Source organism: Muscardinus avellanarius (genome assembly GCF_963383645.1).
Source record: "Muscardinus avellanarius genome assembly, chromosome: 1".
Taxonomy (NCBI): Eukaryota; Metazoa; Chordata; class Mammalia; order Rodentia; family Gliridae; genus Muscardinus; species Muscardinus avellanarius.
The window spans coordinates 26,092,621-26,119,489 of record NC_137786.1 but is presented as its reverse complement, the minus strand read 5'-3'; positions in this window follow the sequence as shown (position 1 = coordinate 26,119,489).

The window sequence follows — 26,869 nt, the reverse complement described above, 5'->3', positions numbered from 1 at the left end:
TTAAAAGTTGGAGCTAGTCAAATATAATTTTATGGGACTATCCAGTCCCATAAAAATGATTCTATTTTTAATCTCTCTATTTACCTCTGGTATCCTCTTAGCAATTAAAAAATGGAAGTAACTAAATCTGTTCCTCTGACATAAATTCTTTTTTTGGGGGGGAACTATGAATATCTTTCATCTCTGCAACCACAAACTCTTTTCATGGGATTGTGGGAAACTCAACAGAAAGGTTGTCTGACATTTAAAATATGGGTGATGCTAACAAACCTCTCTACAAAAGATGATTTCTGGAAGTTATTACTGAGACATGAAAAGTCATTGTTTCTGCACTTTCACAATTCTATCACACGTTTATTCTGTAAAAGATGTCAATTACTCTTTCATATTTGATCTAGATCCTTTAAAAATAGAACTGAATTATGTGTAATCAAGAAATGCATCCAGAGTTGGGCATGGTGGTACATATTTGTAATCTCAACATTTAGGAGGCTGAGACAGAAGGATTGTGGTTTGAGAACAGACTCAGCTGCTTAGTGAGGCCCTTTGCAATTCAGTGAGAGCCTGTTTCAAAAATAAAGAATAAAAAATAGGGCTGGTCGTGTCTCTCAGAGGTAGAATGCCCCTGGGTTTCATCCCAATACAAAAAGGAAAGAAAGAAAAAAAAGAAAGAAAGAAAGAAAGAAAGAAAGAAAGGAAGAAAGAAAGGAAGGAGGAGAAAGGAGAAAAGAGAGAGAAAGAAAGAAAGAAAGAGAGAAAGAGAGAAAGAGAGAAAGAAAGAAAGAAAGAAAGAAAGAAAGAAAGAAAGAAAGAAAGAAAAAAGGGAAATGCATCCTAATACAAGGCTGAATCTTCTAATATATATAAGGTTGATATAAAAAGGTATGCTTCTCGATGCTCTCACTGTGAAGAATTTTCTTCACCATCATATTTCTGAGTCATTATTAAATGAGTCTATTATGTATCAGCACTGTTCATATCAGTAATATCAAAATTTTGTGAAAACATATTTGTCAATCAGATTCAAGGACTTTCTTTTTCTATCAGTTGTTTTTGTGGGGACTTTTCTAAAGCTCTAAGTGTGGATTAAAGCTAGGTGGCAATGTGGAAGAACTTGTCATGGGAATGTGTTCATGTAATTTACTTGAGCTTTGTGAATCTGCTTAGCTCTGAGTTAAATGATGGATTACTGTTGTATACAAATGTCTTAGCAAGGTTTGTGACATAGAAGCATTTGGTCTCAGCAATAATTTGTGATCTTGGGTAGAAAGTCTTTCTTTAGGATTCAGAAACATCCCAGGTGCCACCAACAGGAAGTGGTTCTTTGGCACAGAGAGCATATGCCTTTAACCAGAGTCCTAGACGATCCTGTTACTCTTATATTAGGATGTGACATAATTGCATTTAGTAACATTACTACTTTGATGTATATCCTCAAATATGCTACATTTTAAACCACAAGAAACAAAACAAATTTAGTGAAGCTTAGAACTATGGCAGAAGCCTTTTGTTCTCTTAATTTTATTTGAATTTTCAGCCTATCAAATAATTCAGGAAACGGGTTGGAGCAGTCTTCCAAATGTAGTCTATGTTGCTTGAAATTCTAGAGATGCCTAGCCAGATCTATTTCTCATTCTTAGTTATTGGAGATCCAAGATACAGAGAATTGCATTTTAATATTAAAAGCTTTGTGCCAACATGTTATTAATGTTTGGCTAAAAAATTACTTGTTTAAAAGAAGAGTGACAATTTTTTGGGGGGGTGCACATGTATTATGTGACATCTGAGGAATGTCACTTTTCCAACTGAACAAATTAATTTAGCTTGAAGTCATCAAAACAAAAAGTTACTGTTATCTGCTGTTGATTGTTGATTGTGAATGTCATACATATACCTATATACACTTTTATTAAAAGAGTGAGAGAATTGACATAAAACTAATATAAAACCATGAAAACGAAATTTTGCCCTTGCCATAAAAAATAGACATGTTTCTTTTAGTTGATATAGAAGGGAATACCTTTAACAAACCAATAAGTGAACTTCCAAATTTTAACTCATAATGGTTGTGATTAACTTGTCTACTTAAATAATCATATGTAGAAACCATAGTTTAATAGCCAGTCTACCATCTGATTTAGTATAGAAACATCCATATTGTCTTGTCATGATCCATTTTGGTTCAGCTGAAGTCACTTAAGAAAATTATATAGTAATATTCTGGTGCTCACAAGTGCTGTATCTTTCATATGTTTGATGACGAAGCTAATCTCTTCAGTTATCCTAGGAGAGTAGAGTAGTTACGGATTTCCATCTTCTTGGGGTAAGCAATAGATTCAGTCATATTTTATTTGGTTTTCCTATATAAAGAGCTTTTACTCTACACACCTGAAAACCAAGGAAACAGATAAATCATTAAATATGTTTACTACATAAACCACATTTGGTTTAGAACTCAAGGTAGCATCTAACACTCCTCTTTGTAGACACATGGCATAGTCTCATTTTTGTTTTGTAAATATTATCGATAGTAAATCTTTAATAGTATCACGTATACAAACTTCAGACCACTCCTCTAACAGTTCTTTAAGAGTCCTAGGCATTAACCTTCTACTGTGGAGGCCCTCACAAATTGCTATAGGATTTTTTTTTTGAAAGAAGAATCAACACAATACTTTATTAAATATATTTGTGACGAGGTTTCAAAGTCTTTCTTTAAGAATACTCAGTAATTTAGAGTTTTGAATGACTACTATGGTTTTCCATCACAGCGTCTGGTACTGGCTATCACTTTTCATTTTCTATTCTCTTTAACTATTAATGAAAATAAGTTGCACAAAATGTGTTTCTGTTACTTTCTCAGCTCTATTAATTTTGTGATTTATTAGCAAAAATCACAAATCCCTTTGGATCAAGACACTTTTTTCTGGGCTATTAAGTTCTACCAGTGATCTCTGTTATTCTTGTTTCCCATAATATCCTTAATTACTTGAAATCACAAATGTAATATAGAATACATTGTTCATAACCCTTTCATAGAGACATTAATTACTACCAAGCCATCTCACAGTAGGTGGTATTTATCTCTCCAGTCCATTTCTTATAATTGCCTAAGTTATTATACCTATGAATTTGGGCTTCTCATAGTCCACTATAAAATAACTGTTCACCTATTTTTTAATAAATTTTCTGATGTAATTTATAAACTTCCTTGTATAATTACTTTGTTTATTATAGGTTAAGATCACAAATGCTAATTTAAGATACAATAAGATAAATACACAGCTATTTGACTATGTATCTATCAAGCACCTATCAATGAGGGTCTTTTTTCCTTCCTTCCTTCCTTCCTTCCTTCCTTCCTTCCTTCCTTTCTTTCTTTCTTTCTTTCTTTCTTTTTTCTTTCTTTTCTTTCTTTTGGTGTAGTACAGTACTTGTGAGCACCAGGGGCATTCTACCTCCCAGCTACATCCTCAGCCTTATTAGTTTTTATTCTTCATTTTGAAACAGGGGTCAGTGAGTTGAAAAGGAAATCACTAATTAGCTGAGGCTATCCACAAACTGAGATCCTACTGTCTCAGCTACCCAAATGCTGAGATTAGAAGTGTGCGCCACCATGCCAGGCTCAATGACGGTATTCATGAAAGAAATGCAAGAATGCTTATCAATGTTTCGTTGTCTTAATTTTACTGATAGTTATTGGGCAACATATATGGTAAGTTGCATATTTAGAGTTACTAGATTATTTAATGATTCAAATATTTTGTTATTACGTTTAAATCACTGATAATAGTTTTCTTATAATACAATGAGTAAATCAATTTTTGTTAATATACAATAATTAGATATATTCTGTTGTTTATACTTAAAGTATCCTATTTCCTAATAAATTGGGTATGTTACTAATAAGTAAAAATGGTTCATTAATAGTTATTTAGCTAAATTCAATTTTTTCTTTAATGTGTTTTTGTGAATATAACTTTAATATTTATATTTCATTCTTAAGTACTAAATTTGAATATTTGCAAATAGCTCTAAGTTTCTCTGGATTTTATTTTATTGTGTGTGTGTGTGTGTGTGTGTGTGTGTGTGTGTGTGTGTGTGTCTGGAGATATAACCCAGAGGCATTCAACCTCTAAGCTACACCCCTTCCCCTATTTTGTATTCTTTATTTTGAAACAGGGTCTTACTAAGTTGTGGAGAGCCTCACTAAGTAGCTGAGGCTGTCCTTGAACCACGATCCTCCTGTCTCAGCCTCCCAAATGCTGGGATTACAAGTAGGCACCAACACACCTGGTTTCTGGATTTTACTTAATGATTTTTTCAACTTTATTTCTAATAATTTCTCTTTATTTTGAAAGTGATTTCTCAAAAAAGATCAAATTCATTGAGGATATTAGTTCTGTTTTTTTTCTGCTGACTTTTACTTATGTTTGACTTCTTTTATTTTCTCCAGTTGTTCATCTTTGATATTGAGGTCATAATTTTCAATTTAATCTGTTAATGTCCTGAGGGCTTGAATAAAGAATGATTTTCTCTAAAACAGGTTTTAATTTGCTTCTGCTGAGTTACAATGAATATCACTAACCTGATAAATTCTATTGGACCCTACTTTTATATATCAAATAAGAGTCTTATGATGAGAGACCTAGCTCTAACTTGAACTTCAGATCCTGGTAGGACCCATCAATGCAAATATTCTGAGTGCATTATTTTTAGTCCATGACTATATCAGAAAAGTATATTTTTATTAGAGGCTTCTGTTGCTCATAAGAATATGCTGATGCCCTTCTGTTTCCATTTTTAGTTCCCGTTAAGTATTTACATTTAATATGGGTCTGAGATTCAGTACCCTTTCTATTAAGAAGTCTGTGATGTAGTTATTTTTCTAAAGGGTTAATAAATATGCCCATAAGACAGACTAAAACTTTTTGCTTGGTTAATATAATTTTTCTGATTGCAAGTCACCATACATTACTTTCTGTGTTTTTTTTTTTTTTGTTGTTGTTTTTTTTGCTAAGGCACTTGGTTAGTTGCCTTATTTTCTTGCAGTATCGGCACTATGCTAATTCTTATGTTTATTGCTTTTTATTCTTGCTGTAGTTGCATAGCAGATAAATATGATTTTAGAAATCTACTTTAATATAATTGTTAATAAAACTATCATTTTTTAAAATTTATGTTTTTATCAGTAACTATAATACACCTAAATATTGTTGAATTTTCTTGCATTTTTATAATAATAAAAATATATATTGAGATTCCTGTCAATGATTTCTGGCTCTACTTACAATGTTTTCAGAAATTCAATTAATCTTTATTATCTGAGATTTTAGGAATTATTTTATCAAGAAATCCAGTAAGTCTCTAATATACCTCTATCCCATACATTTCTTCATGTAGACTCTATCACTACTTTTCTTTTACTCAAAATAACTCTGATTTTGATTAACCATCAGGCTTCACATAGAAAATATAGATATCCCATAGGCTTTTGGATGAAATATTTAAAACTAATCATATGCCCTTCACCGTAGTTTATGTTTAAGCTAATTCACCCTACTTTTCAGTCATTTTTTTCTCTCAGAAAGAGAAATATAATTCAGTTTTAACCACAAAGAATTATGAAAATATTTCTAACATTCTATTCAGCATTGTCTAATAAGTATATTTATTATTCCACTATAATATGAGACAAACAGCAAGTAATCCTGAACATTTTTAGTAGTTCTGTTACAATTATGTTTAGAAACAATTTTAGAATGTCAGTGCTGTGGTCAGTATAGCTAAAAGATAGAAAAAAATTCTTAAAATTTGTAAATATCAATATCAGTCACTTATTGAATTGATAAGTGTGGATGATTATCTTTCTTTTAGTGTTCTCCTATGTGAGCCACCATGTTTAAGCTGGTCAAATCAGTGTTCCTTGAGTCAGAGTTTTAATAAATAACTTATTTATATTAGAAATGGAAAGCCAAACATAAGATTCTTAACTATAAAATTGAGCAAAATTAACACTAGGCAATAAATATACTCTTTCTGTAGCAGGAACGTGATAATACTACTAGGAACACATATAAATTTTTGTTTAACTATTGCTTCTTGCATACTAAGGCTTTTATCAAGTTACTATAGTAGCTGAATCAAAGACATTGGGATAAATGGCATATTTTCTATGGCATACTAAAATACTGAGTAAACTCTGGAATATGAATAACTTGTTTGAAATAAAAGAGAGAAAAATACATCTCTGCTAAGAGAGATAATCTCTACCTATTAATTATTTTTTTTAAGTTTAATCACCAGAGTCTTGGAATATTTTTAAAAGCCAAGATGTGTAAAAGTAACAATAGAAAAATATAAAAATTTTAGTTACAATTAGAACAACAAAAATTAATTCTTACCTATAACCTCTACCAAGTAGTTCTTACAAAGTATTGTGTGACTGGAAATGGAAACAACCTCATTATTGTAAAGATACAGCTGTCTAAACCAAGCATATTTCTGCCAGAGGCACTTTGTAAAATCATCTAGTAGCTGATACTAAGAAGAAAGGAAGCTATTACATTAATGTCTCATGACACAAACCAGCACCACACTTGTTATAGTAACTGAGAATCTTCTAGAATCATAGCCCTAAAACTTTTGAATTGTGTATTTTTAGTCATAGAGTTGATTGGAAACACTTAGACTTAACAACTGCTTTTAAAAGGACTGTATTACCAGTGTGACCCTAAACCTGGTTAACTGCTAAACAATCTAAAGTAAACAGTACTAATAATTTTTACCTCTGAAAAGACACTGGTAAAGTGGAGCAGAATCAAGTGAAGACAGTTTGTATGATGTCTATTCTAAAGTGTCACAGAGAACAAAATGACAGGAAAGGTTGCACTCACGATAGGGGAGAACAACAGTGTATTGGTCACAGGCTATGAAAGTCAATCCTTCCAGTGAATAATGTTTTTTTTTATGCTTGTTCAATAAGTAAAGTATATTATAGACTTATAAACCATTGCATTTATTTCATTTTTATTCTACACATCAAGCATCTCTGTGGTTCATTCTTGTAGAACAAGGACTTTTTTATTCCCTTCTGTTTTCATTTATGATAAGCACTCATGCATCCTATTATATATTTAGCCATATGACTCACAAATCATGATAGATAACCTATTTAATTTTATTTTTGGTTGATCAGAGTTATCACTCAGAGGATATAGATAATCAAGAATCAAGCCAATGTAAAGATTTCTCATACTTGGAAATGGTAGTTTTATGAGTACCATTTATTCATTCATTTATTCATCTGATTTCAAGTTACAGTAAGTGCAATTTCATTTCAACCTATACAATTTCCTTCAGTATATCTCACTAGTCAGCCTAGTGGTCACAAACTATTTTTCAGCCTTTTGCTTATCTGGGAATATCTTGATTTTTCTCTCATTGTTGCTGGATATTATTCTTGTATGGCATTGGCTTTATCGTTGTTGTTATTCATTTTAGCACTTTAGGAATAACAACTTGCCAATTTCTGTCCCATAAAATTTCTAAGAAAAACTAAATTCATTGAAAATTACTTGTGTTTTTTCTATATTTTACTTTGAATGTTTGTCTTAATATATTTCTCTTTTTAGTTCATCTCATTTGTACTTCATTAAGCTCAATGAATGTTTATGTCATGTTTAAATAAATGTGGAAAAATGTCAAGCATTATTTAATGGAATATTCATTCTACCCATTCTTTCTCATATAAAAATTCTACTTTGCATATGTAAGTCCACATGATAGTGATTCACAGTTCCACTAGACTTTCTTCAATTTTCTTCAATTATTTTTTCTTTCTATTCTTCAGAATCAATAGTTTCATTGTCCATCTTCAATTTCAGTAAAACATTATTTCACCTATTTAATCTATTTTTAATTTCTATTGAATTTCATATTTTGTTACTCAATTTTTTGCCCTTTTAAAATCTTCTATTTATTGATGTTTCTGTTTTGTTCATAAATTGTTTTGTTTTACTGTTGTCGTATCTTTATTTCTTTGATCATCTTTAAGACAAATCTTAAAAGTATTTGTCTACTAAATCTGCCATCCGTTTTTTTCAGGGTCAGAGTCTATTTACTTATTTTTCACTTGAGCCATACTTTTCTGTTTTACTATATATCTTGTGATGTTGTTTCTGTTGTTGAAAACCAGACATTTGAATCTGCAGAGGCAGCTTTTCTGGAAATCAGTTTCTCCCCCTTCCCCAGAGTTTAATATTTTGCTTATTGTATTCTTCATTTGCTTTTTGTATGCTTACTTTTATTTTGTAGTCTACCTCTGTGTCAACTGAGGTGTAAACTCATGATTTTCTTAGATATTTTTCTGAGGTTGCATCTGCATCTTTTCTAGGATAGATGTGCCTGCTTTCTAATTTTACAAATATAGGTGGTTGCTTTTGAGTAATCTCATCTTCATTTCTTAACTTTCTAAGGGGGGTAGTGAAAGAAAAAAATTGAAGGGATATAATTTTATGTATGATGTCAGCTCTTTAAATGCTCTGAAATTCACTTCAGCTTGAGTGATAAATGCTTGCAACAATGAGTGACAGAGCAACTAAAAGGGATAAAAACCTCTTAGTTCCTCTGAGATAAAAAATCAGTGATCAGAAAATAGAACTTCGCTATTTTTTTTAGGACAGGACACGTTGTTTCTAGTTTGGATTCGATAAACAATGCGTAATCTCTCAAAGAAATACATGTAAACCTGTCTGACACTCACTGGTGGCAAGAGATGTATGGCTACTACTGTGCTAAGTGATGAAATAAACCAAAACCGAGTACAAGTATGTACCAAAGCATTCCCTGGGAAGTTTCAGGCCTCCAATACACTTCAGAGTTGCAAAATAGTTATTAAAGAGGTTCTGCAAATGTAATTATTGTCTATGTGAGAAGACAGATTCTCAATATGTTCTAATCTACAATCTTCCCAGGATCATCTCTTTGTCCCTATATGCTATTACATATAATACTTTTATGGACATTTTATAAATAAATTGGTATCATGCAATCAAGATATTAATTTAGTGTCTACCTTGTGCAACGTGTTTGTGTGTTTTAGGTTGTGTGGGTATTCATTAACTTGGTCCTTGTCATCTTGGGGCTCAAAAAGTACTGAGGAGAGAAACATATAATAAAAACTCATCATCACACATTTTTATATCAAAAACTGTGAAAGAAATTTACAGCACTTTATAGGAGAGTAAAAATAAGAAGAAAGCATGTTTTTGATATAAAAATATTCTCTGAGAAGACAATGTGTATATTAAAGTTTGAACAATAAAATATCGAGACTTATGATATTTTAGGGGAGAAGAACCATCCCATATGAGTCTCTAAATGTGGGGAAGACATTTCTAAAGTACAAAAACTATATATATATGGAGGTAGAAATTAATATATATATATAATTAAACAAGATAATACTCAAGAAATAGAGAAATCAAATATACAAAAATTTGGAATGTATTAGTATACAGCTAAGGTTTGGTTATGAGTATAGATAATTATTAATATGTTAAAAGAAATATGTTATTCTTCTATATATGACATTAGAGTTTTATATTTATCTTATCACCTAAACCATATTGGATTCAACATAATTTGTGGAATAAATTCATAACATACAGACCTCTTTGTGTAAATTGTAAATGTATCCAAGAAGATACTCCAGTTTCTAATGTACATGCTTGGTTAAGAAAGGTGAAATGCCTTGGTTTACATTTCCATCACTGGCACCAAAATACCTGACAAACACAATTTAGAGGAGAAAAGGTTTTTGTAGCTCCCAGTTTTAAAGGGTCAGCTTATGATCCGCTGGCTTAAAGATAGAAATCACAGTGGTTGAGTACAGAGCCGAGTTTTATGGATAGATATAAAATGTCACCTATAAAGCTCATTTGTTACTGTCTGGAGTAATTGAGTCATGAGGGTTGTTATTCAAGCAGTGGATAAAAAACATTATAAGAGCTTTATCTGGGTCGTGATCCATGCTGGTAGAGTGTGGATGAAAGTGGATCCCTAGGGGAACCACCTTGGAATTTATATAAATAGTTCTTCCTCCCGCTCCTGCTCACCTCCTTTGCTTATGAGCACAGTCCTGGTGCTCTCGCGCTCGCTCTCTGCTTCCACCTGTCATGCTCTGAGATCTGCAGTCTTAGACCTCACATGGATTGAAGCAAAACTATATGAAAATAAATCTTTAGCCTGGCACATGCTTTTCATCCCAGTGCATGAGAGGCTGAGACAGGAGGTCTGCAGGGTTGCGGCCAGCTTCAGCTACTTCTTCAACTTACTGAGACCCTGTTTCAAAATAAAGAATGAAATATGTCTGGGAGTGTTGCTCAGAGGTGGAATACCCCTGGATTCCATCCCCAGTGCCCCGGTTCCTTTAAGTTTCATGGTAAATCTTTTATATCACAGATGCAAGAAGGCTGACCAGAACACCTGATGATAAGATCATGGCAGCATGAGGCAGAAAAAGTAGTAGAAAGAGGTCGTGGACCCGGGCATGGTGGCGCATGCTTGTAATGCCCGTGCTTGGGACGTGGAGACAAGAGGATTGCGCAGGTTCCAAGCCAGCCTCACTGGCTTAAGAGACCCTGTTTCCAGATTAAAATATATATAAAAAATACGTGTCAGGGAGTGTAGACCAAAAAAAGAAATAGGAAGGAAGGAAGGAAGGAAGGAAGGAAGGAAGGAAGGAAGGAAGGAAGGAAGGAAGGAAGGAAGGAAGGAGGTTAAGGAAATGCCCCATTGACCTCCTTCCTCCTGCCATTCCCAACATCAGAGCCATGCAACATTTTCAACATGTGAACGTTTCCAGGGGTCTTTTAATATAGCAACCATAATATGGAGAAGTGATTATGCAAAAATAAAATGTTTTAAAAAGTAAATAAAATGTATAATTGAGTTAAAAAGAAGCAGAATTACTATATTTGCTGAAGAACTTATGGTCTGTCTGAAAATTTAAAAGTAAAGAAATTAAATACAGTAAAGTAATCATCATTAATTGTCTATATATTCTTTTAAGAAAATAGGTAGTAAATATTTTTTTGTAATGAGACTAAAAGTAAATATTTTAGGCTTTGGGCCAGGTATAGAATTTATGTTACAATTACTAAAATCTACCATTGTATAACAAAAGCATCACCAATCTACAGGTACATCAGTGAGACAAAATTCTAAAGACAAAATGAGGAAACATATAAAAAGTATTACTTGTAACTCCATTTATATAAATTTAAAACATTAAAATAAATATTTTCCTTATTCAATCTTAATTTCAAGTAAATTTGGAAACTTTAATAGACCCTTCCACATATTAAGAAGTAGAGGTAAGTGCCTGCCACACACACACACACACACACACACACACACACACACACACACACACACAAAATCACACACACAACATATATAGCAAAACGAAATTAGGTAAAAATACTTTTATTGTTAATCTCTGTCTATCCTTTAAATAATTGATAATTATAATGGAAAATAGCTTATTTAATGCCATGAGAAAATAAAACTCTGATTCATTTGGAAAAATAAAAAAAAGTTATAAAATGAAAATGCTATGGCTACAGTTTATTCTAACCTCAAATATAACCAATATTTTCACATAGAATATATTATGCTATGATAATACTGTAGAAAGTTGTCAAAATAATATTGTATGGAAAAATAGGACTTACTGCAAGAATAAAACATTAGCTTAAGTACAGGAAGAGTATAAACCATGAATACTTTTGGTAATCTGCATGCAAATTTTTGGTAACCTTTTAAACAAATTTCCCAATCAAAAATGGGTAATTGAACTAAACAGATACTTTAAAAGATAAGAAACATAAATTGCCACTTAATATATAAAAATGTTCAATATCATTAACAATTAAGGAGATACAAATCAAAACTATCCAATAGAAAAATAGAATAGTATTTATTTTGCTCTGTAAAAATGTAAATGAGGATCCTCAGAAGAATGGGAAAAAATTTGCCATTTGATCCAGCATTACCACTTCTGGGTATCTACCCAAAAGAAAGGAAACCAAACTACTGAACTAATGCGTGCATATCTGTGTTCATAGCTGCACAATTCACAATTGCAAAACTATGGAACCAGCCATGATGTCCATCAACAGATGAATGGATTACAAAACTGTCGCATATTTACACAATGAAATTTTACTAAGCCATAAGAAAAACACAATTACATCATTTACAGGAAAATGGATGGAACTGGAGGACATCATGCTAAGTGAGATTCCTCAGTCACAAAAAATAAGAAATGGGATGCTTTCCCTAACATGCAAAACTAAGGAGAAATGATTAACAGGCAGAACTCTAGATGAAGAAGGAGTTCTAATAGAGGAGCAAATAAGGAAACCTAGCTGGGGGAATGGGAGGGGGGAAGAGGGAAACTCTAAAGCACATGATGTGCTTAAACATATCAAAGTCAATATCTAAGCCAAGCATGGGAAGGAGAGATGGGGAGGGAACAAGGTGGGGTTGGGTAAGGGCTAATTGGGAGATATGTGCATGTATGTATGTCTACACAAGTCTTTCATCCCGTTAAGATGTATAACTACGATGCACCAATAAAATATTAAAAAAAACACAACTCTGTAGTATCTATAGGATAGATTAGGAATGCCCAGAAAAAATTGAGTTAATTTACCTATGGTAAATTTACTCTTTTAGGTCTATAGTTCTAAGAGTTTTGGCAAAATATTATTGCAATTTGTAAAATAAACAAAAACTATATAAAATTAAAATGCATATTAGAAGTAATTTTTTTTTTTTTGGTGGTACTGGGGGTGGACCCCAGAGGCTTTCTACCTCTGGGCTATGCTCCCAAACCTATTTTATATTTTATTTGGAAACAGGGTCTCACTAAGTTGCTTGAGAGCCTCACTCAGTAGCTGAGGCTGGCTTCGAATGTGTGCGATCCTCCTGTCTCAGCCTCCCAAATGCAGGGATTACAAGCGTGCGCCACCACACCCGGCTAGAAGTAAATATTTTAAAATAATTATTTTGTATTCATTATGTATGTTGTATTTTCTTGCTCAATATTATTTCTGACATCCATCCATGTTGATAATTAAAGATACAGTTTTTATGTTCCTTTTAATATAGTATCTTGTTAAACAAATATACTTTTTATCTATTTCTAAAGAAAAAAAGTTAATGGACATAAAGTGACATCAATTGTTTATTAACTGAATGGCTCACTGCAAAGTAGTATAGTCTTGGTTAAATGTAAAACAATTTAATTTTGTTTGTTTGTATTTCATAACAAAACTATGATTTATAATTATAGCTTACTGAATATAGCTTTCACAAAGAAACTGACAATTAGTCATGAATCCGTTGAATTAAGTAAAACTGTAATTTATATGCTATAAACAAAACAAAATGGATAAAAAACATGTTAGTTAAGAGAAAAAATATTAAAAATCTTGAAATAACTGACCTTTGTTTAAGATGATTGCATTTATATACATAGAGACACATTTAAGAGTAGTGGATGTATCTTGAATTCAATGGCTACAATGTCCAAAAGTCCATAATTATGTTGTTCATGTGTTAGGCAATTATTGTCAGTTTTAATGCTTTCCCACTGTATCATGCCTTAGGCAAATTCTCTACGTGTTCATGAATATTGGAGAAAGCAAGTCATAAATCTGTAAACTGAACATAAGCATCTTTCAAGCTGTCTGGCTGCTTGCAGTGTTTGCAAAGCTTAACATATATTTTAATCTATACACTGTTGTTTTTATTTAGTGCCTTCCATCTTTCTGTCCATTTTCCTACCTCCTGTCTTTCCATCAATCCATCATTTTTTCCAATTAGGGGCAAACAAGATGACAGACATGACAGGCACTCACTGTCCATGGCCACGGATTCTAAGTAGAAGTAATTACTGTGTATGAGCTGAAGCAGTCTACCAGGACTGCCACCCCAGGTCCCCACATCAGTCAGCTTGCTGCTTGGAGTAATAGACATGGGAATGAAGTGAAGGGTGCAGAAATACTGAATGAAACTCCGGAGGTGATTATCTAGGGGCATACTTTTAATTTTTATCCATCAAAAGCAAATTTAGTCTTCCTCTGAGTTCATAATTGAGAAAATCATCTCTGAGTTCATAATTGAGAAAATCATTTAATACTCATACAGACTGAACATTGTAACACTAATGGGGGAGGTTTGGGGGAAATACTACAGAGTTTATATAAAAGAAATAGTCTTGATTTTGTCTTGTTATGGGACTTGTCACATAACAATAACTTTGGCTGAACTATGATACTGTTGTTTTCTATCTCACTGTGTATGTATGACACATTCTGTTAAACATTCAAATCAATGTGTTTATCCATGGCTCTCTAAAATAAAAACATTGAGTTTAATATCAGGTTAAAATAAGTGTTTTAAGAAATTAAAAAAATACAACTTGTATATAATAATATAATGATACCATAATGGGTAGTAATAAATTATTTTACTTGTTCTAGTGTAATAGATCTTAAAGTACCATTTTAGTTAGGAAGTGGAGGATGTCACTTTTTATAATGATACAATAGTTTCTCTATACAAAAGTAGTTGTTTCTAATATAACTCACCTAATTAAAAGACACGATATCTTCTCTGAGGAAATGGCTGATTTTGTGTTTGAGGAAGAAAATATACAAGATGAATTTCATGTATGATGCAGTATCAGAAAAAACAAATAAGCTACCAGAAAATAACAAGTTCTGTCAAGTGTCAATCTCAACTGAATGTTATAGCACAATAATAAGACAGTGAAATAAAAACAACTATACAGTGGATTGAAATTCCTGAAATTTAGAAACAAATTCTTTAAAAGATTTCATAAAATATTTATATAATGTTAACTGAAGCATCAACTTATTACTTTGAAAATAAGAAAGCAAAGGTAAATATATATTTTACTCTCTAATAGGAACTACATTTCCCAGATAATCATCTTTAAGGATATCTGTTCTTAGGAAAAGATATTGAGTAATTGGAAAATTAATTATCAAATTTAATTAATCACTTTGGTTCTGTATTGAAGTAACTGATATAGAAAAGTCACCATGGTTAGTGCCATTATGTTAAAGCAGAAAGTTAATAGAAAAGATTGTAAGAGATTACATTGTCACCAGTGAAATTCATAATCAATCTTAGTAGCATAAATGGGTTATTATGGACATAATTAAACTTTGACTTTCATTTTTCTTACGTTCCTATGCTATTTCTTAGCTCTTCAAACAGTAAGACTGGAATATAACATATGGAGTAATTAGTTATGTTCTATTAAATTTTTTATTTTTGTATATGTTATTTTTATTAATTCTAAACAAATATTTATATTTTCAACTACTTTTTTTTTGCATTACTGGGGATTGAACCCAGGGAAATTCTATCTCTAAGCCACACCCCTATCCCTATCTTTTATTCCTTATTGTGAAAGAGAATATCATTAAGTTGCTGAGAGCGTCACTAAGTAGCTTGAGGCTACACTTGAACCTGCTTTCCTCTTGTATCAGCCTCCCAAGTACTGGTATTACAAGCATGCACCACTATACACAGCTTCAAATGAATTTTTATTTAAAACATTGAAGCCATTTTGCCAAAAAATGTATTCTAGTTGGAAAAGATTCAACCCCTACATTACCCTAATTTATTATTTATATATACATTTGATTTTGCAGTACTGAGGGTTGAACCCAGGGATATTTGCTCACTGAACTAGAAGATAGCTTTTATTTTTATTTTTTGAGAATGGGGTGCTAAATTGCCCAGACTAGTAAAAATTTTTGATCCTCCTGTCTCAGCTTCCTAAGTATCTAGGATTATAAGTATGAACCACAGCTCTAAGTTTACCAGTATTTAATTTTGAGTAGAATCACTATAACCAATACAAATGTAGTATGTTTCCCCATGTTTTGCAATAGAATCACCCAAAATTATATACAAACTATTCTTGCCAAAAATTTTAAAGCTGAATACACAAACCATTTATATATAAATTATTTAAAAAACAGGGTTGGGGGCAGACAAATAAGTTAAGTTAATCCACAAGTAAATATTAAATAAAATCCAAATGTGGAATCAAATTTAGAATAATTGATAAATTTTAAAAATGGAACTGAAAAATAAATATAATGAGAAATTTTGTACAGATGATTTTACTGCTTCTAATATGACCAAATCAACAAAAATAATACATTTTACTTTTTAAGTAATAGAGAAAATTAAGTGCAAACTGCATATTGTATAAGGATATTATTAAAAGTACAATGAGATAATAAACTAATGTTTATGTAAAAAATTCCTATTATTAGTTTTGAGTTTTATACCAACTTTAAGGTTCTTTAAAGTTCTTTAATTTCTAAAGCTTAAAATTCTTAGTATATTTTAAATTTATTAGGAAATAAAGTGTTTTAAAGCTAAACTTTAACTCATACAAATTATTGAATTTTCTTCTTTTGTCAATGGTTAAAATTTTCATAGTTTAAAAGTTAAATAATTTCCATTAAGAAATTCTATTTTTACAATGATCAGTGTATTTTCACGAGACTCAAAGTAGTCAAAGCAATATCAAAGAAGAAAACAATTGGAGATCTCATGCTTCTCAATTTCAAAATTCAGTATAAAGATAAAATAATCAGAACAGTTCATTACCAGCATTAAGATAAACATACAAATAGAATAGAATAGATGCAAGAAATAAACCTTTAAATAAAAGATTAGCTGATATTGGAAAAGGGGGCCCAAAATGTCCAGTGGTGGAGAGAAAAATGTCTTCAAGACGTGGTGTTGGTAAAATAATTTACAAAAAATAAATTTAGACCGTTACTCTTATGGCTTAGATATTAAGAGTTCCCTCAAGGCTCATATATTAACAGCTTGGTAGTTAATATGGCAGTATTAAAAGGTGAAAATCGGGGAAAGAGACTGAATAATGATGGGTCTGACTTTATCAATGGATTCATCTATTCAGGACTAATATTTGATAACATTATTTTTTTAATTTGTGAAATTTCCAAATGGTGGGTCTGGTTGTAAGAGATAGGTCGCTTGGGGTGTTACCTAAAAGGATATTTATTGTTCCTATTCCTTCTTTTTTTTTTTCTTTCTCTGCTTTTTTGTCTACCATGAAGTAAATAGCTTTCCTCCACCACAACCTTCTGCCAAAATGTTTTGTTTGGTTTTAGACCCAAAGAAATGGATTTGGTCCATTATGGAATAAAGACTCTGAAACCTAGAGCTAAAATAAATCTTTTGTCCTTTGTTTTTTTTCTTTTCAGATATTGTGTCATGTCAATAAAAATCTAACATATTTGTTTACTATCATACATAGATATTAACTTAAAGTGAATCAATGACAAATAAAAAAGTTAAAACTATCAAACTGTTAAATAAAAATACAGGGACAATGCTTAATGGCATTTGATTCCACAACGATTCATTGACTAGGGCCACAAAAGTAAAGAAAACTACAGGAGAAATTGTTAAGTTTCACCTCATTTTATCAATTGAAAGAAAAGACAATTGATAGAGCGAGAGAAAGTATTTATAAATAACAAATCCAATAAAGGGTTTGATATCTAGAATGTAGAATGATTTCCTATAAATAAAAAAATAAATACAGGCAAGTAGATTCTAGTACAAAAGATTTAGATGGGCATTTTCTAAAAAGAATATGCATGTAATTAATGAAAATAAATAAATATATTTTAGTTATCAATAACCAGAAATTTAGATCAAGACCACTATAACATTTTACTTTATACCCCTGCAATGGTATTAACAAAAAAACTAAAAGTGACAGGTATTAAGATGAATGTAGAAAAGTTTAATTTCTTTTGCACTGATGAAAAAAATATGAAAACATTCAGTGGGTATGGAAGACAATAGGGCTGCTTCTCAAAAATTTGTATATGGAATTGTCATGTGATGAGCAGCTCCCCATCTGCATATCTAACCCCAACATGAACAAATGTGAATGAAATATGTATTGTACTTCCAAGTTCATTGCATCATTTTTTACAGTAGCTGGAGAATGGAGATAGCAATGATGCACATGAAAGAATGAAATGGAGCCAGGTATGGTGACACACACCTGCAATCTCAGTACTCGGGAGACTCAGATAGAAGGATTGGAGGTTGGAGGATAACCACAGAAACTCAGCAAGACTTAACCAAATGAGACCTATTTAAAAATATAAAGAAGTGAAAAAGAATACAACAGTTCAAAATATGCTAAACCCATACACAAAACTATCACTACCATTCTCTATTATGAACAAGAAGTGGTGGGGCAGTGGGGTTTAACTTCAGGGGAAACATGTACACATATATGTCTGACTTTGAGCATCTCGGTGATGTATATATAAAATGCACCAGCTGGGCATGGTAGTGTATGCTTGTAATCCCTGTGCTTGCCAAAATTAGCAATTTCTCTACAAATTGATTTATTATTATTATTATTATTTTTTTTTTGGTGGTACTGGAGGGTGGAACCCAGAGGCTTTCTACATTTGGGCTATACTCCCAGACCTTTTTCATATTTTATTTGGAAACAGGGTCTCACTAAGTTGCTGAGAGCCTCACTAAGTAGCTGAGGCTGGCTTCGAACCCGTGTGATCCTCCTGTCTCAGCCTCCCAAGCGCAGGGATTACAAGCGTGCACCACCACGCCCGGCTTCTACAAATTGATTTAGCTCAGATTTTTGTAAGAGTAACAGAATGCTAATCTCCTCCTCCTCCTCCTCCTCCTCCTCCTCCTCCTCCTCCTCCTCCTCCTCCTTCTTCTTTCTCCTCCTACTCTTCTTCTTTCCTCCTCTTTTCTCATTTCCTTTTTCTCCTCACTCCACCTCTTCTCTCCTCCTCCTCTTCTCTCTTTCTCCTCTTCTCTCCCCTGCTTCTTCCCTTCCCTTCTCTCATCCTCTTTTCTCCTTCACTTCTCTCTTCCTCCTCTTTGTCATCCTCCTTTGTTTCTTGTGTATGTGGTATTGAAACGGGGGTTTCCTGAGAGGAAACCCAGCACTTCCTCGAGGTGAAACGGAGTTTCCTAAGAAGGAACTCCTTACCGGGTTCTTGTCTACGGTGAGCGAAGAATGACACCCGCAGACCTCAGGAAGGGGAGTAAAAGGTTTATTGGAAGCAGCAGGAAATAGGGGGAGGGTGGCTGAACACCCCAAAGGGGCTGGAACTCTGGGTCCAGCTGCTGCCTTCAGGACAATACTTGAGAGTAGTCCAAGCCGAATTGCCTTCAGGTGCAGGCTGCTTTCTTCCAGAGTTCATGCGATCTGCCAGAAGGAAATAGAGAAAAGTGGCCGAACACCCCAAAGTGGCTGTCGGGTCTCTGTTGTCCAGTAGCTGTCTTCAGGTCACTACCCGAGTGTCGCCCGAGCCAAGTGCCATCAATTACAAACTACTTTCTCCGAGAGTCCACGAGATCTGCCAGAAAAGAGGTACAGGTCACCCCTAGGGGCCTGGTCAGCCTTGATGTTCAGCAGAGGCCTTCAGGTCACTACTCGAGAGTCGCCTGAGCCACATGCCCTCAGATACACTCTGCCTTTTCTCAGGGCCAACACGACCTGCAAGAGAGAGAACAGCTCCCCAAAAGGGGAGGGGGTCTCGAGAGGGAAAGCCCCAATTGCTGATCCCCAAGGGTCATTGCCCACCACTTGCAAGTCCGCTTTTGGTTAGGGTGACTTTGGGGAATTCTGGGAAGCAGCTCTCAGGATTTACATAGGGTATTTGCAAGTCCTTTGAAGGGTCTCCTTTCAGGAATGCCAGACTTGCTGGGTAGGTTTGTTGATTAGTAAACAGATGGCTTTGTGAAGCTCTGGCCTTCTTATCTCTGAGCCTTTGGAATTTCAGGTATTTGTCTCCCCTCAGGAAACTCAGGAAATTAACTTTTTTATATGGAGGCCTTTTCCTATCTGCCTGTTTCCTTTCTGTCTTCTCAGTATAGGGAACTGAATACAGAGAGATTTTACTTTAGAGTAATTCTTTTTTTTTTTTTTTTTTTTAATACTTGAAATAGGTTCTCAGTATGTAGCTGAGAATTCTGCTATGTGGCTGAGGCTGGCTTCAAACCTGTGACTCTCTTGTCTCAGCCTTCCAAGTACTTTGATTACAGGCATGCATCACCATGTCTGACTCCTTAACACAATTTCCTAAAGATATAGGTTGGAGTAGTGGTTGTCTAGGAATGAATGTTTGGAAGAATGGGCAGCTGGTACTTAATGGTTATAGCATTTTATTTGGAGATGGGAAGGAGATTCTGGAGCAGATTGGACATAACAGTTGTACAATAGTTTAGATGTATTTTACCACAGAGCTGTGAACTTGGAGGTGCTAAGAAAAATAGATTTTTGCTTTTTTTGCAATTTTCCTCAATAGAAAAATATAAATACATAAATGCATTATATATATACAAAAATAGCACTATCTGTGACTTTATATTCATTGGTTTTCTATTACAAGTTAAATCTAAGTAATTCCTCATTCATTTTTTGCAGTACTGGCCTCACTAAGTAGCTGAGGCTATCAACAAACTGTTATCCTTAGGTCTCAGCCTCCCAAATGTTTGGAGTACAAAGTGTGTGCCACCACACCCAGCTAGTAATTCCTCATTCTAAAAGTGAAGTAAGCCAGGAGTGGTGACCCACACTTGTAATCCTAGTACTTAGGAAGCTGAGACAGGAGGATCACTGGTTCATGGTCAGCTGCAGTGAGTTAGTGAGACCCTATGCAACTTACTGAGACCCTCTTTCAAAATAAAAGAATAAAAATAGGGTTTTGTTTGGTTCCAAGATAGAATGCTCTTAGGTTTAATCTCCAGCATTCCAAAAATAAATAAATAAATAAATAAATAAATAAATAAATAAACAATTTATGCTTTTTAGACTCACTAATTTAATTTATATAATTTTTATATTTTATAAATGTGTTATGCCAATCTGAACAACAGCTTAAAGAAGGTATCCTTCAAAGAACACCGTCCTATCTATTTAAATTTAAAGGTAAAGCATTATAGAAATTTACCAAATTCTTATAAAGCAGACATAAATAGTATCAAATAGAGACTACTGGCACATTCATACCAAATCCAATCTTATTTTGAATACCATAAATCTAAGTTCATGTAATTTCTGTAGTTTCTATTTATACCTTGACTAGCTAACAAAAAATATTAATTTCAAGACATTTTAATATGTTAGTATGTTTTTACTAGACCATTAGTATATGTATAGCTATTTTTCTGCTGCAAATTCTACAATTTCAAAGAAAATAATGCTCATGACATTAGTTTTAATCTTTTCTTTTCCTCTGTTTATATTTATTAAGACATAATTGAAAACAAAATATGTATATCTAAGTTATATGACATGATGCAATATACTGTACACAATTTTACATTTCATGTGGAATTGCCTCGATACAGCTAATTAACATGTTAAATATTTTACATAATTCCTATTTTTTCTTTTTTAATGGAGGGACATTTAAGCTTACCCTCTGAAGAAATTTCAAGTATACAATGCAATTTGTTTAAGTATTATTACAGTGCTGTACCTTAAATTTCCATCATGTATAACTAATTTTTTTTTAACTTTTCACCCATTTCTTCTCACTTCTTGCTCCCTTTTTCCCTTGAAAATTACCATTCTACTCTTTGCTTTTATGAATTTGATTATTTTAGATTCCACATGTAAGTGACATCATGAATACTGTGTTTTTCTGTGACTGGTGTATTTGACTTAGCATAACATTCTCGAGGTTTACATTTTTTTGTAGGAAAATTTTTTTTTAAAGGTTGAATGATATTTCACTATGTATATGTGTTTGCTATTACATTTTCTATATTTATTTATCCATTGACAGATATTTAGTTTGCTTCCATTATCCTGGTTGTTGTAAATAATATTGCAATGTATGTGGAAATGCAGATAACTCTTAAAGATATTGATATCATTTCCTTTCTATATATACCCAGTAGTAGAAAATCTGGATGATGCAGTAATCTTATCTTTCTTTCTTTCTTTCTTTCTTTCTTTCTTTCTTTCTTTCTTTCTTTCTTTCTTTCTTTCTTTCTTTCTTTTTTGTGTGTGGAACTGCAGGTTGAAACAAGGGACGTTCTACTTCCAATCTACTCCTCCAACCCTATTTTTTATTCTTTACTTTGAAACAGGGTCTCACTAAGTTCCATAGTCTTCACTAAGTAGCTGAGGCCTGCCACAAACCTGTAATCTTCTTGTCTCAGCTTCCCAAGTACTGGGATTACAAATATGTGGCTCAGCTCGTCCAGTTTTTAGCTTGTTCAGGAACCTGTATATTGTTTTCTCTAATGACTGCTCAACTTAGATTTCCACCAACGAGGTACAAGGGTTCCCTTTTTCTCACTTTCTCACATCCTTACATCATCTTGTCTTTTTTATAAAAGCCATTTTAACAAAAGTCATTGTAGTTTTGATTTGCATTTCCCTAGTGATTAGTGATGTTAAAGACATTTTCATGTAACTGGTGACACCAGGACCATGGGGCTGCTAGAAGTGTCATCTCTGGCCCTGAGAGAGTGGTGGCTTATCTGAGATTTTAGTCCATTTTTGCTGATGTCACTCATTTTACCCATGACATATTGTGCAATGCACATTTTATAATGGTAATTTCAACACAAAGACATGTCAAAATAATTTTCTTATATGAACATGAGAAAATTGTATGAGTCCAACTCACTCCCCTTCTGTTTGTCTATTGAGAAATATCATGACAATTATAAAACATTTTTTATATCTCCACTTAATTTACATAGTTGAAAAAATTTCAAACCAACTTAGAAATTTATAAACATAAACACATCCTAAAACATAAATAAATAAATAAATAAATATATTCAGGTTTAAAAAAGCTTAATTGTACATGTCAAAATTGTTAATTCATTTTATATGCTTCATTTTATAAAATTTAACCTATAGCCCTTTATCATTAAATATTTTAATTAAATTTAAACCTAATTGCAGTGAATATCAATAGCATATCAGGTAGGTCTCTGATTTAGTATACTGCATCATCCTATAGGACAAATAATTCATCATCTTAGTTTATGTTTGCAAAATGCTGAGAGCATCTTATTACATATTCCTTGCCACAGGTATAGACAAATGCTGATGACAAGCTGTGAACCTAAAAATTGTATTTAATGGTCTATTAGAATAGGTTGAGCATTGAGAGTGAAAACATCTATTGATGAAATTTCTAACTCATGCTGTGTTGGGGAATGGATGACAGAGGGAACCAACTCCTGACAATCTGCACACCACAGGGAAAACATTCACAATAAATGTCTTTGTAACTTTGGTCACCTTCTATTTGCTTTACATTTTGCTATCGGTTTTAATGAATAGGATCAGGGTTCCAACAAATCTCTGCAGGGTTCTTCAACTTTGCTTTGCATTTTTGTGACTAGCACATCTGCTTGAAACTCTCAGCAGTAATAAGTGTATATTTTGAGTCTTCAGAGGATATGTAATTCGAGCATAGACTACACCAAAGTAAAGATCCTGGACAATTTTAATACATGCTTGATATCCCATTTTAGGAAAATTTGTCCCAGAGATCAGTATATGTTAGGTCTTTATAAAAAACCTTGAACATCTGCTTGAGATAGCGGTGTTTCACAAATATCAAAGACAACAGATGTGAAAATCCATTGTGAGTCATTGAATGTCAATTTAGTCAGTCTGGGAATATCAAAGATGTTGTTATTCTTTGACTAAACTGAGTACCCAAGTACGTTTTTCTTATCATACTAATTTTATTAATTTTGATCAATTATTTCTTGCATTTAAGATAGAATTTGACAAATTTCTGGACACAGGGTGAATGCACACCTAGAATACAGGTGCCTTCTATAATATCTCTTCTTTCCAAAGACATCATCATACATGTTAGTTTTGGTATTTTCAGTATGTACATTGTAGATGAATTGAAAGAATAAATAAATTTTTATTATAAAGTTAAAAAAATTAGAGAAACCAGTTTATTCACTCTAGTTGGAAATTCAACCTAAGAAGAAATAGTGATCATGTCCAGAAAAATAAATAATGTAGAGGGACAACTAAGATATCTATTACTGGCCCTAAAATACTTCCTCTTATATAATTATTATAACTTTAATAGTGTTTTCCTTATACATTCTTCTATCTATACATGTATGCTTTTAGAACAACTGCATCAATTATTTAAAATTCAAATGTACTCATTTGGACAGAAACTTTTCTTAGTGTAACAAAGAGGTTACACATGAAACATTTTATTTAAATGAAGAGTGACTATACAGAACCCTACTGCATACAATGTTGGCACAAAGAGGGTAATCAAAATATGTTTGTCAAGAGACTCTGTTTCCAAATAAAAATATAAAATAGGTCTGGGAGTTTAGCCCAGAGAAGGCCCCTGGGTTCCACCCCCAGTACTACCAAAAAGCAAAACAAAACAAAATTATAAAACTAATGAAAAGTTGGCCAGAAAAAAATAAGATAAATTGGATTAAAATATTTAAGTTGGCCACTAAGAATATCGTCTCAGTTAACATTCTCACTTTTGTGATTCAAATAACTAGACCACACAGATTAGAGGAAGAAAGATTGATTTATTTACAATTCAGGGGATTTTAGTGTTTGGTTCTTGTCAGGCCAGGTCTGTGGAGCTCAGGAAGCAGCAGTGGCAAGCAGAAAAAGGGAAAATACAAGGGCTCTGCTCTCACATTATGGAGACAATCTAGAAGCAAGAGAGAGGGGGAGAAAAAACCTTATATACAAAAGATCTAATTTTAGCAACCAAACCCCACTTCCAACATCACTACCTTGTTTATGTGAGGGTTGGGGGGCATTTTAAATTCAAACCATTATGAATATTAACCTTTGCTAAATATTATTAAGAACTTGTTGTGTGACAAGATTTTCTCTATTTTCTATACATTAACTTATTTAGTCTCCTCAAGAGGGGAGTAGCTGGACTTCTAATCAATATATTATTTGGTCAATCATTAATCAAAATTATCACTTCTAAGTAATATTTGGTTCCTATAAGATTGAAATATATATATTCAATATATATATTTCTGTATTGAATTATGAGTATTCAATTAAGTATTTATAGTCATTAATGAATTTGAGAATATGTGTGTGATTTCATTAAGGAAAAATAATCACAATGGGGCAGTGATAAACAATGTTCTTTATCTGAGAGGTCTTGGAAGGGTTGGAGTTGAAGTGAAAAATCTTTTATAGTAGAAGATCTCCTAAAAACTACAGAGGCAAAGGAGAGCTAAGGGTCTACTGGGAGCCAGGGGAATTGAAAAAAGGCTTAAATGTCTAGGGGCTGTCATTCAGTAGACAAATGGGGAATTTCTGAGAAATAAAGCTGTGAAATGCAGATGTGGAGATTTTTAATGGTTCTAGAGATAATTTTATTTACAGATAACTGATGATTAATACAGTTTCATAGAGCAGGTAAGGCAGGCCTGCTTTAGATAGCTAATATATATATATATATATTTGGTCATATTTAAAGCAGTTGGATATATGAGAATTTGAATTGGTACCAGCATAAGTTTGAACTAACAATCTTTATCTGTGGTGAAGAAGTAAATAATATAATAGTTAATAAAAGAAAACCATCTTACCCAAGCGTTGTAGTACGTGCCTGCAATCACAGTGCTTGGGAGACTGAGGCAAGAGGATTGCAGGTTCTGGGAGAGCAGTGTACCAGTATTGGGAAATGGTTTCAAAATGTAAAAATAACACCTATATTAGAAAGCCAGGAGTTTAAGAGGAAAGGCTGCAGAAGACCTGGGCACCTAGGGTGATTAGCAAGGGAATAGAAGAAGCCCAATGGCCTGGGGTCTTTTACATTTCTAAGAGAAGTGAACTTCCTCAAGGATGTGGGGGAATACCATGAGCCTCCAAGAGATCCCAGACTCCAGATAATCAACTAACACATTTAACAAAAGGCATGGTTCTGTGCCAGAGACAGGGCAGATTTACAGGAAGGAATCCCCATATCAAAGGACCTATCCTGAGAAAGGGTGGATCTAGTTGGGTCAGAAGACTGGTTATAAAGCTATTCAATAGCCAAAGGACTTGAGTGACTTCTTTTCAAGTCACCCACCTATATATACTATCTCAGGTATATGTCTTTATTAAGCTCTGTTCTATATTCCCATCTTTGTAATAGTAAAGTGGCTTACGCTTACAGAGTTTGGGCTGGAGTTTTCTATACCTAGTTCAGAGCAAGACCCGCTGTTTCATCTCTCTCACTAAAAACAGTTTTGGGAGCCCAACAGGGCCTCCGGAACAGCTTCCACAATCATAACAAGCATCATGCATTAATTTATTGAGAACTTGTTTTAAAATAAATAGGGCTTGAGCCTGGCATGGTGGCGCACGCTTGTAATACCCACACTGGGGAGGCGGAGACAGGAGGATCGCGCAGTGTTAAAGCCAGCCGTGCTGGCTTAAGAGACCCTGTTTCCAAATAATAGAATAATATAAAATAGGTCTGGGAGTGTAGCCCAGAGGTAGAAGGGCTTCCAGAAACCCCAGTACCACCCCCCAAAAAATAGGGCTTGAAGTGTAGAAGTAGAATGTTCTGACTTCAATGTCAGTATCACAAAAAGTAGAGGGCCCTTTGGCTCATTTTTATAACACTTATAAAGTAATTTATATTTATTCATAGTTATAAAGATAAAATACGTATACTGATTTTAAGTTACCTGGAAGAGTAGAAAGATAAGGAGAGAGAGA